At 44.4% G+C, this 17,694-nt stretch overlaps 1 long non-coding RNA gene across 5 annotated transcripts; it reads right to left on the reverse strand.

Annotated features, from left to right (window-relative positions):
- Window positions 1-6,288: 6,288 nt before the first annotated feature.
- LOC119810778 lies at window positions 6,289-17,074 on the reverse strand. Of its 5 annotated transcripts, none has more exons than XR_005284794.1 (4): window positions 16,857-17,074; window positions 14,360-15,092; window positions 8,517-12,618; window positions 6,289-6,986 (listed from the first exon to the last, which is right to left on the reverse strand). It is a non-coding gene; the product is annotated as an uncharacterized LOC119810778 (long non-coding RNA). The 5 variants fall into 5 exon arrangements; XR_005284796.1 differs by having other exon boundaries at window positions 8,517-10,772; window positions 12,490-15,092; XR_005284795.1 differs by having other exon boundaries at window positions 8,517-10,238; window positions 10,691-15,092.
- Between the last annotated feature and the right edge of the window lie 620 nt (window positions 17,075-17,694).

Below are 17,694 nucleotides of genomic sequence, written 5' to 3' on the forward strand. Positions count from 1 at the left end.
AGAGTGTCATACAGCAAACTTTCTTAGGGCTAGCCTTCTCAAACGTCATGTCTGGCTTGTGAGTTGGCCTAGATTTGTCCTTGCAGTCTGCCTAGATTTGGCTTTGCAAACTTTCAAGTTTGTCTCACACACAGCCCTGCATGAATGAAGAAATACTGTGTACACTTGCTCTTGATTGTATTTGTGTATAATGACTACACCCCCAGGCTGATGAAAGAACGCTGCCTTCCATCTCGTTGGCTCATCTGGAGGCTGGTAACAAGGCAGGGCTGCAGTTGGTGAGGTGTGGAGGGGCTGGACGGTGCTTTCGGACTCTGCACCCCAGCGATGCTCCTGGAGGGATTGTACTGGTGTCACATAGGATGGAGCAAGTATGAGAGCAGTGGCCTACAGATGCGTGTAAACATCCAATGGTGACGATATACCTCACCTCGGGAGTCCCATCCCCAAATAGAACACAGTCAGTCAGGATGCCCACTAAAAACTGCCTATATATATCCAAACTATTGTCCTTTATCCCCTTCTTTTTTCTTTTTTGGCTTAACTTGACCACTGTTTCTGAGATCTCCTGCAGGCCGCCACACCTCCTTGGAGCTTCATATGAAGCTGTTCAAGAAGAAAGGTGGGCTCGAAGCTGCCCTCTTGTATGTGGCCTCAGGTTAGATGGGTGTTTTGATCTGGATGCCACAGACAGGTACTCCAATCAGGAGAGAAACTGGGCTATCATAAGATGAACAGCCATCACGAGTACATGCTGCCGTGCGACACAAATGTTCCCTCTGTCTTTGTGACAATACCGACAGGCTAAACGTGCCCTTTTCTATTTCCCAGACCATGAAACTAAGACCAAAGCAGGTCAAGGTGGGAAGCTGGGCTGTAAACTCCCATGCCGACACTGGCTGTACACTTCCCATCATGCTTCATAAACGCAGAATTTGCATTTTCCAATCAGACCTGAGCTCTTGTCATGCTATTTCTCAATGTCCAACTATGGTACTTTCACCACGGGCTAGGACACCTTAATGTCAAAAGGTGCCCAGAAAGGCTGTGGGAATTTCAAAGGCAAATTCTGTCATGCCCCAGTCACTAGGATTCCTGTTCAGGAGCCAGACTGGGCCTACAGATGGGGCTGTCACCCTCTCGCCTCAGACAGCTTCCCCTGCACACTGTGGGGCATACTGGACTCAAGCTAGCTGGCCACTTTTCACCAGCACCGTCTGAGCCTCCAGCAGTTACAGGAAGTGAGGCCAAGGCATCTGAGGTGAGGGAGCATGTCAAGATGGTTTCTGAGTGTGTGTGGTGAGGCGAGAGGCAGCAGAGCACAGATGGGAACACTTCTGCTGCCCATTGCCTCCCGTGACCCAGAGCAAAGCAACACTCCCACATCTTAGTACTTTATTAAGCCCTTGCTGCTCAAAATCCCCTCCATAGAGAGAATCTGCTTTCCTTTCACCTCTGGCTTCATGGAATGAGGTAGCATGAGGGAAAGAAGGAAGAATACATTCAAGTCAAACCCATCGCAGACTAGCTCCCCTCCTACCCCAGGAGTCTGCCCACCACTCTCTCGAAAAAGCTTTTTGCATGAGCGATCCATACAAATTCAATTTGAGACTCTCAATAGAATGACCACACAGAACCAATGGACAGGCAGGTTAGGAAGTAAATGTATGGATCAACTTTTGTCAACAACATTGCTTTCATAGCCAAGGGTGGAAGGCCAGAATGGAAGGTGGCCCCACACGCTTCAATGATGCTCCGACTGCACCCCCAAATGGTAGATGTGCTATGGGAAAAGGTAAGCTTACCGGTACCCTGGAGACAAGAATGACCCTGTGACAGTGGGTCAGCCTATAGACTAAGGCATCCAGAAGCACACCCCAGTGAGGACATCTGATCTATCTATGTCCCACAACATCTTAAAGGGCCCACGCAGGGATCTATTAATAAACAGGTCACTGGTCTATATTGGCTTGGCTTTGCAGTTGAGTGCAAACTTTGTTAGTGAGAGCGTGCTGTGTGTTCAGTGTTGTGGATACAACTTTACCTAATTCTCAGGACAGCAGAACTTGGGCTCCCCTCTACCAGACACATCCCAGAAAGCAGCAGGGATGCTCTGATACTTCATGTGGGTCTTGACTCAAACAGTACCTCTTCAGAAACACATTTCTGGGTAGCCTTACAGTGATCAGCATCCTGCCCCATCACCTTCTGTTCCTCTGCTCTTTCATCTTTATTCATAGCTCTGCTTTTATACATGAGGGCAAAGAGCAGACTAAAGCAGCATTGAGATGAGTCTGAAAAGGAAAGATCAGTCAGCTCATAAGCCCAAAGAGAAAGATACATGGAAGAGAGTGAGACCGGGGAAGGAAGGGAGGAAGAGAAGGAGGGAAGGGAAGGGAAGGGAAGGGAAGGGAAGGGAAGGGAAGGGAAGGGAAGGGAAGGGAAGGGAAGGGAAGAGGTACATCTGAGTGTCTGAGAAGCGCTCTGGGCTTCCCAGGTTGTCCTGGTTAGAGCTGACTTACAACAGATACTCACGAAGATGTTTGCATGGCTTTTCTTTACTGCAAACAGCAGTTTACAGCTTCCAAAGGATTACAGTGTTCCCAGTTGACCCTTACAATATCTTCCCTTTGCGTCCATTCTGCTGGACAAGGGACTAAATTTAGTTAGCTCATCAGATAATTTGATGGTCAGTAAAGATGAGAAAGTACCCCAATAGGCCTGATCCCCTAACACTAGGGGAAACTCCACTATGATGAAGCTGTGTTGAGGGATTAGAAGCCCAACAAACTATTTTCACTACCTTCTCTAGGAGGAATCCTGGCCTGGGGAAGGCAGGGATGGTTGACTCCCCCAAGTACAGCTTAACTTCTCTGTGGTCCTGGGCTTGCTGATTAGTCCCAGGAGCCACAACCTATCACCTGTCAGTGGGATTGATAAATCTCCCCTTTGGATCTCAGGGTGATGCTCAGGGATGACAGATCAGAGTGCCTAGCTCTGTGCCTGACTTGCCACTCAACACAAAGTCAAAAGCTCACAGTCTGCTGCTAAGTAACTTTTCTATGGTAAAACCAAATTGCCTGGCTTCTTTGAGAAGTACTTTGAATACAGTCATAGTTTTCTTAGATTCTGAAAGTTGAGGAACATCTCCCCTTGCAAAAGTCCCCTACAGCATCTCCAGTTTCTTGGTCTCCATAAGGGAGTGTGGAGCTGGGCAGGCCGATGTGCATTCTTATAGGACTAGGTGGGCTGGATCTCTTGATTAGGAGGTTTCCCCTGCTCCTCCATGCTCGGCAACTGGATTAGAGCACAATCCCTCCTACCTGGGCCCATTCCTCTTCCTATGCAACCCACCGCCCCTACCACTGCAGGGCTTCAAGCTCTGCTTATCTGACCACTTCTATGGGGAAAGGGAAAACCCATTTTGTTCTAAGCCCTGACTCTTTGCTTTGCTTTCAGTTCACTGTGTAAGCTCGACCTTTTTTTCCAAGTGTCATGGTGACTCTGGCATGGGGACCCCAGGCCATTTTCCTGCCTGCTACCTCAGTAGCCCCTGACTACTGCCTCTCTCGGTCCTCTGTGCCTTTACATACTGAGTCTCTTTTCCTGGAACACCTCCTGCCTCTTTCATTTGGGGACTTTTGTAGCCCAGGAGAGTGTTGTCGCTTCCTTGACTAACCAAGTAAAAGTCAATCTCATGCTCTTTTGCCCTCCTCCCAAGGGACCACGGATACGCACTTTACAGATTTTTGTGTAGGTCTCATTTCATTGCCTGCAAGAAAGGTGAACTGAGATGCCCAAACTGTGGCCCATCTCCTTGACAGGTTTTCCCTTGTGAGGCTCCTCAGGTCTTCTACAAACACTTTCATCAGATGGCTGCTCCTGCATGGGGCTGTCATATAAGTTTTCCTTATTGTGAGCTCCGGCAGGCACTTTTAGCCTAGCAGTCCAGTCTCCCCTAAAGTAAAAGACGGGCTAAGTTGGAGGCCGTGTCAGTGCACAGCAATGCTTCTGTTGTAACTGGATTGGAATTAATTTATGCATGTGCATCTAAGGCTGCTCATGAATATTCAGATTTTTACGACAGAGCTCTGCAATTTCAGGCACTCTGTTCTGCTGGAGCATGACATGTGTGCTTCTAAAGTTCATCATGTTATGGAGGAAAACGCTATAAAACAGGGATCACGGGACAAACAAATTTGGGATACAACACTCAAGAACTTTGTTGATCTCTTCCCTGCTCCCTTTCTTTGTCTCAACTCCTAATATCATACAAGAAAATTAAAAAGCCACTGATGTGCCCATTTGACAGGTGGAAAAGTTGAAGCCACAAATATGCTTTGGAGTTGGAAAGATGGCTCCAAGGCTAAGAGCACTAGCTGCTCTTCCAAAGAAGCTGAATGTAATTTCCAGCATCCACACAGCGACTCACAACTATGTGTAACTCCACTTCCAAGGAAGGGCTCTGCCCTCTCTTGACCTCTGTGGGCACACATATGTTATAGACATAAATGCAGGCAAAACAGACACATAAGAGTAAAATTTAAAAGAAATACATTTTGTTTGTTTAAGACAGAGTTTCGCTGCAATGGTCCAGGCTGGCCTCAGACTCTGTATGTAGCCCTGGCTGCCTTCAATTTGCAATCCTCCTCCCTTAGGTTCCATGTGCTCACACTACAGGCATGTGCAGCTATGCCTTGCACTGGGAATGTTTTTCAAGTAATTAGAATACCAGGCAGAGCAAATAGATGCTGGCTTGAAGCTGGACAGAAAACTCAGCTCCGAATCTCACTAATCTAAATCTCACTGGTTTTACAACAGCCATATAAACATGAAAACCTGAGAGAATATCAGAAAACATCCTCGAGAGGCCCAAACACAGCAGCACAGAGACAGAATGTTAGTGACACATCCCCACCCACAACCTATTCTCATTGCAGACCTAGGCTACTGGTGTACAAAAGAGTTCCACAATAGCTTGGAATGGGGTATAACAAAGGTTTATTTATCTAGTGATAAACTCACAGAAAGAGAAGTGATCCGCAGTCCTCTGCGTGAGCTGGGAACTGAAACCAAATCCAGCAGCCAAGAGTCCCATACACACTTTTTGTTTGCATTTATAGTACATGAGACCACACCAAATTGAGCAGGTGTCTTAAAGGCTATTAGCTGAAGGAGTTCCCACAGTACTTTCCCCTTCTGTCTAAATAAGAGAGTTCTACACCTAATACAAAACGATATACAATAAGAACAAATATCAAGTATTATCCAGGGAAAAGAAGAGGCAAAAACATACATTAAAAATTAGAATTACAACTAACATGAACAACATCAAACAAGAAAAATATGCTGTTTCCATATTTCTCCTATCCTAAGGAGTCTAAGTCTTATATTAAAAATAACTTAGCTAAATCATGAGAGGAAAGTAACTATAACTATCTAGTCTTTAACCTCATCAAAGACTTGAGAAGGGAAATAATATTACTTGGGTAAATAGGAGGTACAATCAAGCAACTTCCAAAAGGTACAAAAAATGACAAAGATAACCAGCTACCTGAGCAATCACCCGAAGTCTTATTTGCATACTGGGGCAACAAATTTTTTCTAAGGCCTAGAGCATCTGACAGACCAGTTTTAGAAGCAGGAAAATTTGAAAATTTGTCTTATCTTGTCTTGGCAAAATTTGGCAGTCTTTTTGCTTATATCCTGCTTGTCCAGTCTGGACACCATGAATTTGTCAGTGGCTGAGGCAGGAGCAGTTCTTTGCCCGATTACCAGTTTTGCCAAGAAGAAAACAAGCTCCAAGTGGAGTGTCTTCAGTGCCCAACATTCTCTGGGGAATAGATCAGTGCTGCCAGGAGCAATTGTATTTCATGTCAACAGAATTCTAAATTATTTAAACGCCATATTCTACAGTTCTTTGAAGTGTTTGAGGATTATCTATCTATGCAGAATACACTCTCTATGCATCTAAAGAACCTGATTAGTCTAACTATAAGTATGACAAACATGGATGACTATTGACCTGTAATTCTTAATACCTATATAGCTTAAAGACTAAGGCTTCATATTAAAAAATTAAACAATCTTTAAACAAATGTGCAGCAAATGAGGATAGTGACCTCTAAATGTAAATAATATATAAGTATCTTGATCAAAAGTAGAAATGCATAGTACAATAAGAAAAATATATCCTAAAATTGCATCAATATACAAAATATCTTAAGCAGAGGTAGAAACATGCATGCATACAATATGACAAAATAACTTTGCATAGGTGTACAAATATTGTAAACAGAAATAGGACGATATTTATTATAACAAATATAATTTGAATTTGTATCAATTACAAGAATCTATACCAATATAAATTGTCTATAAATAATAGCTCATAAGTAATCTCAATATTACTATTGTTATTCGTGTGAGTAAACTCAAACTAATCTACCTATTATCCCATCCCATCTATTTTCTCCACCCTTTTTTCAAGAGAGATCCCTGAGTCTTCTTTATTTCCACCCTCAACCCTATTCCAGTTATAACCAACCCCTACTAGATGTCCCTAACCATGAAGACAAACTGTGTTGGGAGAGAGGAAGTCGTTTTCTAGAATTACTTCCAGCTGTCATGGGGGTGATATAATTTCTATGGGATCCTTAAAAATTAAAATAATGGTTAGGTTTCAAGATTACTGTCTGGTATAATTGAAGATAGTCTCTGAGTAGCCGGTAGGATTTTTCTGAAGTTCTTATTTGAAGTTCTGGCCAGAACATTGTAAGAAGGTGCACCATCTCAGCCAGCCAAGTTGGAATCATCTCGAGCAGTTTGTAACCCAAAACCCATCTTAAAGTGGTGCTATCAGCATAATGACATTGTATCAACTAGGTAGAGTTGTTGCTGTGGGACCCCAGTGTAATGACATTATATCAACCAAGTGGAGTCGTTGTTGTGGGGCTCCATCTTCTTCCTGGGCACTCCAACAATTACTGCAGGAAAAATTATTGTTCAATGTGAAAAACTTAAACATTATTTTTTATGGACATATATCTAACAAAAGGTACCATAGAGACAAAAGTGGGTATGGGGAGAAGTAAAATTTTTTGAAAGCAGTTTTGATAATAGCAGTTCCTAGATTTTATCTTCCTTTTGTCCCATACCAGGTGGCTCCTGATATGAGACAGAAACTCTGAATTTTTCTTTTAACAACTTTCTTGGATTTAGAGAAGGACAGCCACCATCCAACTCCAAAGTTAGCTTCGAATTTTAATAAATGATGGCTACTATTTTATGTATGTTTGCTAATTAAATAAAAAACTTTAGACTCACAAAGATAGAATAGATGAGAGAGTATTTTCCTTAATTCACCAAATATAAATGGACTTGTTAAGTTGGGAGCATAGTCCCCAGCCCCCAGGCCCGACAGTTGCATTGGTCTGGACTCCAAATCCCAGCATGCCAGGTCCTGACCCCTCAGGACCACTCCCACAGGGTATTTAAGTGAACTCCCAAAAGAGGATCTTTTCCTTCCCCCTGGTGGTTGCATTAGTGGCCTCCAGTTCCCCCTCAGGGCCACTTGAGAGCATAGCAATCCCATTAAACCTGGATATTTTAATTTGGTTTGTTGTGATTTGGCTTCATTGGCATTTTTGCTTCAGTAGAGCTCATGTTAGGAAAAATTTCTAACAGGACTAAATATTGTAATTATAATTCTTGTTTAATAACTGTTTTGTATATGCAATTCTATTATGTTAAAGATAAAACATTCCTTTTTAATTAAACAGAAAAGGGGAGAGGATGTGGGGTGTCCTTCTGTATATGTGTTGCTTTTATTGGTTAATGAAAATGGGTTAATTCAATATGTAAGAGCTAGCTAAAAATATGCCTAAACTATTGGCCAAACAATGTTGTAATTGATATAGTTTCAGTGTATTTATTTGAGTCTGGGCAGTCGGGAAACAAAGAAGTCTCATTTACAAAACCCCATCCCCAAAAGTCTATCTGTTGGAATCCCAGTCTCAGTGTGACAGCAGTGGAATGTGGGACCTTTGGGGTGTGGGTCTGGAGCCAGGAGTCCCACCCACTAGTGGACCAGTGCCCTGTAAAAGGGACTGATGAGGGATCTCCTACTCTTCCCAGCCACAAAGGACACAAAGCAGAACCAGAGCCGCAGTGCAGAAGCAGCCCTCACCAGTACCTTATCGGTCCTGCTTGGGTACTTCCAGCATCCAGACATACCAGCCAGAAGTCCACTTCTCTTATTTATAAGTCAACTGGTGAGAGCACACTGTGACCATTAAGCAATTAGGGGCCTCCCCCAGTGAGAAAAGCCTCAACCCTGTGCTGAACAGCAATGAACGCCCAGGGTGAAGGACGCTTGACTTTGAAAAGTTCTACTAATCTGCAGGGGTTTGGAGTGTGAAAACAGGAAGAATTGCAAGGATGTGTCTCCATTTTCTGATCCCCGTGCTCCCAAGGGGAAGCCACCAGGAGCCCCTTCTGCTTGGGCAGACCTGTACCTCTGTCGTCCATCTGTGAGATCGCTGTGAGGCCAGCCAGGGACACAGGTGGAGCAAGGTTAAGTGAGGGGATTACTCTGCGTCTTCACTCATCTGGAAACGGTGCCGATGGAAATGAATGAAAGCAGCTTGGGGAGCAGTGGAAGAGACGTAGGGAGGGGCCACGTCAACCCTGTTACTGGAATGTTTTCCTTAGATAATGTAGACAGCAGAATCCAAAGTCCTGAACAGCAAAGGAGACAGGAATGGGGAGAGAGGGATATACATACATACACGGCAACACATACATAACATGCACACTACATACATGCATGTATACATATATACATACGTGTATATCTCCTGTCTCTCTTGCTGTCCTTGCCCTTTCCTTTATTATGATACAATTAAAAAGCTCTCACTGTGTGCTAGGGCCTTGATCTTGGACTTCACAGCCTGTAGATCCACAGGACAGTAAGTTCCTGTAGCTTATAGGTTACTTACTTACGGGTATTCTGCCAGAAAAGCAGAAAATAGACTGTGACGGGCATCCTGAGGGAAAAGCGCCTGAGCCTGACGACACACAGTTTAATGCTCAGCTGAAGGGTGTCCCTGGAATACGAAACTCACCGATCCTCCGCTGATAACCTTCTCCAAGAGTCCCTTCTCTCGAACTCTCTCCTCCATTCGTGATTCTTCCTCTCATGAGTGAGCGATAGCCCCTGGCTGCCCTAGATGGCCAGCCCTACGCCAAGTGCTGTGCGCTGCTGCAGCCTACAGGTCGAGGCTTCAGTCCTTGGGGCAAAGCTTCAGGCCTCCCAAGAGAGGAAGGAACATTCTGACCAGGAACTTCCTTAGCAAACTTTGGCTTGAGCTATGAGTTTGCTGACACCCTGCCTTGGTTCTGTGGCCCTCTGGCCCTTCTAGCCACACCTGCTCTGGAAATTGCACCCATAGGTAATTTGGGAAAATAAAAGGGAGCCAGAAAGGCGCCCTGTTGTGTTCTCATTTGTACCCAAAGTCAGTGGAAACTCACTTCACCTGGCCTTATGCACAGAGTTCAACTTGAGGCTGCCGGGTCCGGGGTACACGGCTCTAGAGGAGAGACGCCAGAAACAAGCCTTCTCCAGAGCATGGCGGTGAAGACCCCAGGAGCTGCTCAGTTAGGATCAGCTGACACGGCTGTGCAGCGGCAATCTCCAACCCGAGAAAGGACAATTTTGCACACTTTTCGAGGTGCACCATTTAGAATATAGGTCACTAATCAATCACATTAAAGTCAACAAGCTTCCTGCCATCTCTGCCTTTGGAAGCCTGACAACAAATCTCTTAATGTAAGCCACTTCCATCAGATGGAAGTGCCAGCCCCGCAACAGTGCGTACGATGCCAGCAAATCTGGGTTTCAGACGAAGAGTCATCATCACTTGGCCATCCTTGTCCCCAAATAATTACATAAATGAAGGGAGGACGTGGGGCCAAAACTTAACTGAAAGGACTATCAACACCATCGTGTTTTAAAAATGTGTTCGGAGTCAAATATTTTCTGTTCTCTCTGTCAGTGCTTTCCACACCCTCCATCAGCAGCTCAGCGGTGCTCTGGTCTGAACGAGCCGCGGAGGAAGAGTCTTTCCCGGGATAATGCAGCAGAGACAATTTGATCAGCGTCCCCATCCACCGGTCAGCTCATAACAAGCTGCGGCTCCGAGCAGCATTAGCCAAATTGCTTCTCCTCTTCCATCCCACTAATTTGGGAATTAAAGGCAACTTTTAAAGACATTCGCACAAAATTAAAAGTGATCAGTTCGACGCTGTATTTTTAGACCAGTTCACAAAAATTTACAAATATAATGAAAATTTCCCAAATTATAATCGACTCCAAAAGCACACACTTCTAGTTAAAGGGTTCCCACTATTGAATAACATAATTTAAGTTAACACGTTATTGCAGACGCATATGTATTAGGTGCCATTAATAAGAAGGTAATGAAATATGACCCATGGTGTTGCCCCAGCTTTCCAATAAATTAGATGGAAAATCTATTTTAAATTAGAAACAAAAAGATTATGCTAAGTGCCAATGCCCAGTAATGTGGGAGAAGGTATTTTTGAGGCCTTTGGAATTTTTAAATTCTTTTAAATATTGCAATTATGTATATTAAATAAATGAACTGCTGCTGTAGTTACCGGACAGTACCTGACCAATAACAATCGAGAGTGTGTCCCTGGCCACCGCTGTCAACAGAGCTGCTGGGCTTCCCGTCTGATGGCTGTCTCACCTGTGGACGTAGGTCGGCTCATGAAACTTTCTCCTAGAGCTTGGTGATAGGTTCTTCTTCTCACTCCCATTTAGCTAAAAGCCCCACATAAAGTAGCTACGTAACTCCGTGTCAGCATTTCCCTAACCTACTGTCCTGACAGAATTGTCGGTCATTTTGGACATTCTGTAATCAGATCCTAGTGGAAAAACAACACAATTCAAAGTTCCCAAGTAAAACATACATCATCCAAGTGTACCCAGAGGCCCAACTTATTGTTGTAAATTTTGAAAATTATGGAGTGAGACTTCCAGAACATTCTGGAATCTAGGTCTTGCTGATCTGCGGTGGCATCTGGACAGCTAGAAACGTCCCTCACACCCACCTGCAGAGCAAGCAGTGTTGGTGGCACACGCCCTCTTGTGTGTCAGCACTCTGGGCCATTCTGCTCATCTTGGCCAAGTGGCATACATGGTGAAGGGTGACATTAGCCTGCATGGCCCTGGCCCTGGTTCTCCTTTCCCCACTGTAAATGAAGACTAGTGCAAATCTATGGTCCCTGAATGTAGCCCAGGATAGCCTCAAATGTGCGATCCTACTCCAGAGTGCTGAGATTATAAGCAAGTGTGAACATTCCTGGGACATGAAAATAGTTAGTTAAACTGAGAAATAATCTGAGAAATAATAAGAAAGACAGCACCCTTCAGGTCAGATAAGTCTTTATAACCCTGATAAAGAAATTACTAGAAGATGAATATCCACTACAAGAGATACTGTTCAACAGGAGAATGAAATGGGTACGAAGGTATTGGTTAGAAAGTTACATTAGAACAACTCATTGCTTCATATTGGTGTCTTCCTCGAAATTTCACATTTTAAAACTGAGGAAGACAGTTCCAGAAAATATAAAGCCTCGTTGATGTCCTAGAACACTACCAGAAATGAAGCCCCGGGGTGGGGGTGGTCATTATCAGTTAACATGTGTGGGTTCCCAGTGTTAGGCTGTGTGAAACTCAAGCATTCCACATGCGGTCTTGTTCCCTGTCTTACTCATGAGGAGACTGAGGCACATTGGCCAAATATCTCCTTCTAGGGTACTTGAGTTGTAAATAACGGATCTGGGATTGAAAGTGATGGCCGGCTCTGGAACTAACATGTGCAGCCATGCTACCACAGGCAAGGACTCAGTGTCCCCTCCACCACTGCCCAGGGCATCTGTCCTCACCACAGAGCCCCTAGAGGCTGACCTCACTGCCATGCTTGCTGGGAGGAAGCCCCTAGCCTCACAGTGGGAAGCAGGGGAAAAAACAAGGCATTCTCTCTTCTGGCAACTGATTTCTCAAAGAACAGGAAAAGTCCTTGGAAACATTTGAATTACTTCTCTCTTGCTGAATTCTTGTTTGGGAAGAGTATTTTCTAGAATCTAATGCTGTTTGTGGACATGGGACCAGAATAACACTTGGAAAGAAAAATAATACAAGCTTCTTATTGACTAGTGGATTGTCCACTACTTCAGCATCATCGAGTCCCATCAAAGGGGAGTCGCTACAATAATTCAAAACTAACCAAACAATCTGTAGGAAGGAAAATTAAATGGATATCAAATATTTAATTAAGTTCAAAAGTGCTGAAGGCAAGAATCCAGGACACAATGCATCTAGCTATTATGCAAAACAAATACAAAATTGAAAAGATAAACAGAAGTGGGTCAAGAGAGGGAGTTAAACAGGTAATGCACCTTTGTCTGGTGTCAAGAAAGTCTTCCCCAGAGCATGGCCAGATTCCAGAGGATGGAAAAGTATTTTGGAGGTGGAGACCAGGAATTGATGAGAACACCATCTAGAGAGGCTATGATTGCAGAAGAGACCTAGAGGGAGAGCCTGAAGTTATTCTTGCCACTAAAATGCCTGTTGAAGTGAAAGATTGAGTCACAGTGAGGTACGGAGTATAAGGGCCTCCACTCTCTCCACTCCTGATCTCTTCACCGTGCCCATGGCTGACTGGGATCTGAATTTGTCCTAACCAAAGAATACGGTAAAGAGGATGAGCAGTCCCTACCAAGACTACGTTTCTAAATTCTCCATCACACATCTACCCTGGAAACACTCCTCACTGGTGTGGTGAGGTAAGCCGCCATGTTGAGAGGCCCATTGCAGGGAGTTCTCCATGGTTGCTAATGAAGGAAGTTTCTAGCTGAGAGCCCCAGGCAGCTCCTCAGTCCTAAAACAGCCCCAAGAAAATGAACTGCCAGCCATCTGAAGGAGTCTGGCAGTGAATTCTTCCCAGCCCAGCCTCCAGAGGAGAAGGCTTCCCACTGAGGCTTTAATTGTGCCCTGGGTGTACCAGAAGCAGAACACCCAAAGCCCCACCTGAACTTGAAGTAATAATGTGTTTCTGTAAGCCCTTCAGCTTAGGGGATTTATCACAGCAGCGCTGGGATGTTAGTAGATACTCTTGGATGAAAAACACAACTAAATTTTTAGTACTAAGAAGGGGGCGGCGGGGCAGGGGGCGGGATGGAGAATGCAGAAGGCCTCTGCTTTGGTGACAGTGGAAGATAGCTCTGTGCCTTGCCTATTCCTGGACTAAAAGGGACCCTCATGGCTGCTCTTTGTAGCCATTTTCTTCCTGGCTCCTAGGGCCTTTTCATGGGGGTGAATAACCATCTTACTCTTCCTAAAAATCAAGCAACTGGCAAGGGGAGCTGCATGTGCCAGCATTGTCTTGGGATGAGGAGCAGAGCCCTACAGTCAGGACTACAAGCTTCTGCCTACAGTGGTGCACACTTGTGACTCTTCTTCTTACCAGACACGTTACAGGCTCTGCTTTTGGTACCACAACCTGCTACATTCTCTCCTAAAATTGTGAGGTTCTTATATCTCCTTGCGAAGAAAACCTTTCTATTCTTTCCTTCCTTAGTCTTCCTTGTGCTAAGACACAATACTTTTCAAACCACTTAAAGATACAATTTAGTGCTATTTATACAAAGGGGAGTTCAACCTAGACATATCTATATCCCTGAAACACACACACACACAGAAAGAGAGAAAGAAAGAGAGAGAGAGAGAGAGAGAGAGAGAGAGAGAATGTTGATAATGCACTAGAGTAACTGCAGTCCCATCAGTAAGTTATGTGAAGGATGTAATTACTTTGCTTTAAATATGCCATGATTGCTACTTATCATTTGAAAAGCAAGAAAGCACTGCTCCAGCCCTCTGGGGTTTAATAGGAATAAGCTAGAGGCTTACAGTGTGACCATACTAAGCACCAGGGCAAGTCTCACAACAGCAATAGAGAGAATGAACACAGTTGACTGCCAGGCTCTGAGAACATTGACTCCAGAACCTACTGTGAATACTCAAATACACAGCGCTCATGCCTCTTATTAGAAGATGATGTAATTTTGCATATAGCTTGCATATATCTTTCCATACATTTTAAATCCCTTCAAGATTATTCATAATAACAAATACAATGTGCATGTTGTATAAATAGTTATTATGCAACATTCTTTAGGGCAACATGACCAGGAAAAGTTTTACACATGCTTAGTATGGACACAATTTGTTTTTCTAATAAAACTTTTAAACCAGAGGTTAATTGAATACCTGGATAAAGGGATAAAGAACCCAGTGGTCCAGGGAGCTGACTGTACTATCATTTTCCATGTAGCAAAGAGAAGCAAGGGTTTTAAAAATTAGAGGAAGAACCCAGCCTAACAGCTCTGAATGAACTCCTCTGCTCATCACAGAGGAGGACAGATGGATCAAGAAGACTCAAGCTAATTTACCATCTTAGTTTTCCTCTCAACTTAGTATATAAGCCTTAAATATCAAGTAAAAAAAGTTCTTGGCTATAAGAATAATTCTGTCATCTTTTCAATAAGACAGAAACTCTGAATTGGGCTTTACTATATCCATCTATTTTATAGACTATCTATTCTTTCTCATGTCCATTTGTCCATCTCCGTCCATCTAGCCACATAGTGTAAGCAGGGTGCATGTGTGTTCAGTGTATTCTGACTACAGTGCAGCCCTCTTATGAGCATCCACCCACACAGATGGCCACTTTCACTATTCTCTAACCCCTTCCAGCTGTGGGCTTGCAAAGATGGAGAGCAGATCTATCCAGTTCACCATGGTAACCTTAGAGCATGACACAGAAGAGGCCTCAGTTAGCTAGAACTCTAAATGATGGTTGTATGTATAGATAGGCAACTAAGTGGCCAAAAGGATATGAGAAATGATGGATACAGAGGTGAATTGATGTAATAAAGTTCAACTCAAGCAAAACCGTCTTCAGCTTCTTATGACACTAGTTCTTCATAGCCGGCTCCTACAACTACGAGACAAAAAAAAAGCCAGTAAAAATTTAATTTTCCCACATTTAGTCTAGCTAAGTACTTCCTGGGTACATTTTTAAAGTGACAGTACACAGAAGGAGTTTATTTTGTTTAACATCTGGTCAAAAAGCTTCCTAACTCACAGCAAATGTTAAAAAAAGCCATGTGAAATTTTTCGTCTGGGTCCTTGCACATGCAGTCCCTGAATGGACATGTAGAAGCCTGAGAAAACACATTTCAAAGAGGAAGTTGAGCCTTATCAAGTCCCTGCAGAAACAAATAAGTTAATAAATAAAGTCCAACCAAGACTGCAAAAATGCCTCCCTAGACATTCACATACCATGGCTCCGAGCGCTCAACTTTATCTGCATTCTTGAAGTTTCACAAGAGCCACTGGTAAGCTTGTTCCCAAGGGCCAGCTCTTGATAGCTACATGGCAAGCAATAACAACTTTGGGTCCACACACTGGATGGGTGCAGTCCCAGCCACAAATGAAGATACTGTTTCCCTATCCTGTTGCATGGAGTCATGACCTCATCCATCCTCAGCTCATCCATGTCTCCAAACTGCATCCTTCTGTAGCCAAAGCTGGCAGACCAGGAAGCAGGGGACGTCACTGATGAGAAAAGAAGCTTTGTTGAGAAGTCCCTTTGGGTGGGAACATCTGCCAAACTGATCATGTGAAAATGAGGACAAGGCCAGGGTGAGATGCGGAGGGAAGCAGACAATGATAGGAAAAACTTTTTCCAGTATTCTTGCTCCTCGGAGAAAGCTGTTTCCAGATGAGGCCTTTCATCGGCTTCCTGCTGGGAGACCACAAGGCGCCCTGGCCATGTGCTTGGTACAGATGGTCCAACACAAACAGCATCTAAGGCTACCAATTCCAAGTCAGCTTCTAACACAGAAGCCCAGAAGTGCTTGCTGGCCCTCCCAGCACATCCTCCTCTTGCTCTTCCTCCCAAGGAGACACTGAGAGGCTCGGTCTGGCTGCTTTTACATTGGCATCTGTCTGTAGGAGCCTGAGATACCCAGCATCACGATAGACCACACCCTGCATGCATTCCAATCTTTTTTTTTTTTTTTTTTTTTTTTTTTTTTTACAGAGGAGGAACATCGTACACTGGTAAGGAAGCTCTTGACTGAATGGACCTCAAATGCAAGCCCTAGGATCTCCCTGCATCCTGCTCAGCCCACGATTCTGAGCCCCTGCTTAAAGCACAGCTATGTTAGGAATAGTTGGAATCAGTGGCAGCTGGCAGTTTGGGAATTTGTGTCCTCTCCACTCTTGTCTTCACTCTTCAGATCTCCTCATTCCTTACGTATCAACCTAAACATGTTGGATGGGAAGAGAAAAAAACTCATTTTGCCAGTCTGACCTGACCAGTAGGTAGTGGTTTCCCACAAAGCTGCAGAGAAGAACATGTATTGTTGCAGACTGCTGGTGATGATGTTCTTGGACAAAAGAATGAAGAAGTGACTGTGACCACCCCAGGGTTGGACGTGAAGGTCACTACACCCTAACCTTCCTACTCAGCCTCCTTTACACCCCAAACAAGAGTGCTCTCCGAGAGCCGGAGCCTTCCAGTGACCCTTGAGTGTGGCTTTCTTCCCTGACCACATTTTTCTTTCCTCTGAGTTCTGCCTGGAATGCCCTCCAGGATTCTCTCCACCATCTGACCAGGTCACACATCTCTGCAGAACCTTCCTGACTCCCACTGTCCCCACAGGGAGCAGCCGAGCTGCAGTCAGCCACAGAAGTTTACCTCAGCAGTCCAGTGTCTTCCTCCCTGTCAGGGTGAGTTCTTCTGCCCCACGCTTTTCTCCCAGCAGAAGAGGACTTCTTGCTACACTCCCAAGAACACTGAGAAGGCCATAAGTTAGCAACCTGCAGGAGAGCCCATGCGGATGGAACTAAGCCCATGGTACCACACGACTCTCCCCAAAAGACATGGAGGAAGTAGGAACTGAGTGCAGACCTTACGGGGCTGATGTTTATGCTTAGCAAGGCAGCTTCATTGATTTTTGTTTGTAAAAGTTTGACAAAATTTCAGAAACATTTTTGGAATCAATAAAAACTGCTTAGTGTGCAGAGCATGCCAAATCCACAAGGTAGAGCAACCTTGACTCTCTCTCCTCTCTCCATAGGTGACAGACAGATGAGAGCTAGCTAGCTAGCTAGATGATAGATAGATAGATAGATAGATAGATAGATAGATAGATAGATAGAGACAGGCAGGCAGGCAGGCAGGCAGACAGACAGACAGACAGACAGATAGATAGATAGATAGATAGAACGCTACTTCTACCCATTATAAAATGGAGATATTTACTGTTACCACCTGAGGTGTGAGATCAGAAGAGACAACAGAGGGATCCACAGAACATGACCTTAGTCTCAGTTTGTCCTGAACAGGTAAAACAGCATCAGGGGCCTGGCCTCTGAGTGGCAGGGAATTCCCAGAGGAAGGAGTCTGTCTATCAGAAGGTTCCCAATGTTTCTCAGGCCACTTGTCTCCTTCCTGGAGGACCCCTGAGTGTCTAGATGTCTGGAGCCTTGCTTGCTGGTCCTGTCAAGTCTGGCTGGAGTCTGGGAGCCGGTGT

This window comes from Arvicola amphibius, chromosome 3 (genome assembly GCF_903992535.2).
Source record: "Arvicola amphibius chromosome 3, mArvAmp1.2, whole genome shotgun sequence".
Lineage (NCBI taxonomy): Eukaryota > Metazoa > Chordata > Mammalia > Rodentia > Cricetidae > Arvicola > Arvicola amphibius.